This window comes from Cicer arietinum, chromosome 3, assembly GCF_000331145.2.
Source record: "Cicer arietinum cultivar CDC Frontier isolate Library 1 chromosome 3, Cicar.CDCFrontier_v2.0, whole genome shotgun sequence".
NCBI classification, from domain to species: domain Eukaryota; kingdom Viridiplantae; phylum Streptophyta; class Magnoliopsida; order Fabales; family Fabaceae; genus Cicer; species Cicer arietinum.
In genome coordinates, this window is record NC_021162.2 from 45,505,056 (window position 1) to 45,506,593 (window position 1,538).

Sequence of the window (1,538 nt, forward strand, 5' to 3'; positions counted from 1 at the left end):
AAAAAAACTTATAATTAAATTTATAATCTTCCTTTAAAAAATAAATTAAAGGTGTTTAAAATGAATTAATGCACATTATGCCAAGAAACACCATGAATTGTCATAAAATCTTGTCATAAAGGAGAATAAAAGAATGAGTCAAGTCAGTAATTTTTGTTTTTATAGGATGAACCAAAAATATTTTCAAAACACTTATACATAAAGGTTGGTTTCACTAACTCTATAATATCTCCTAAAATGAATACTTATTTGGTCGCAAATAAAACTAACAAACAATATAACTTATATAAATTCTAATTTAATTAAATAATTCAACTAATATTTTATCAACTAAAATAAATCAAGCAAGACAAGAATACCACTCACACATAACAAAATAAAACAAACATATCTAACCCATCAATTTCATGATTATCGAAACTAATCAAATAAAAATGTACATTTATGAAATAATGACATCATAAATAGTCTCCATGTAATTGTCACGTCAAAACAATTAAATAAAAATGAAGATTATAATTATTTAGGTAGAATAGAGTGTGATAAAAATTTAATTTAAAGATTAGAGAAGAATTACAAGAAGGATTCATGAATGATTCTTGATAAAACTGCTCCAATGATGTTAGAAACGACCGTCTTTGAGTTTCTATGCTAGGGCACAAGTCTCCCAAGTTCCCAAGAGTCAAAAAGATCCTAAAACAGTAAAAATCTGCGTTTTTATGGTTTCTGGTGCGCGTCGCGCGCCCCAGGCGCACGTTGGCAGAGGCCAAACCTGAGAAATGCGCTTCAGGCGCTCCAGGCGCACAACATCTGCTGTCTGATGTATTTTGCATTTTTCTCATCTTTTGCCTCTGAATTTTGTCCCGGTGTCATCATGAAAGTTGTAGATATGGATCTTAGCTTTCATTAGCACTTGGAGTGACACTAATTGGACATCTAGAACTCCAGATATGGCTGAAATACTCCACATATATCATGTTGATTCTTCACCAAAATTCAGCACTGCACTAAAACAAAACGCAATGTAAAATTACGACAAATTCCTACTTAATCAACGAAATAAAAACAAAAAACATTTTATTAAATCAAAGAACAAAAATCAACAAAATGTATCAAATAAATCCTTAATTTAACTGATGATTGATGATAAATAAGACTAAAACAGTGGGAAAATATGCATATGATGAAGAGTTATCACAACCCCAAACTTAATCTATTGCTTGTCCCCAAGCAACAATTAAATTAATATTTGGTCCTGTTAAATGCACACTTAAATTTAATTTCTCAAATTACATCAAACTCAAATTTCAAAGTTCTTGCTACTGCAAAACATTCATCATGCTCTATGGTTGTTTTCAAAAATACAGACAACAAGATTTGTACACCTTGGCACTCATTCATCAAATTCAACTCTCTCTTCACACAATCTCACTAAAATTTCTCTCAAGTGTTTAGAAAGGTTTATGAATTTATCACTCAAATCCTAGAACATGCATCACGCTACCATATGCTTGAAAAAATTATAGTTAGCAATCACA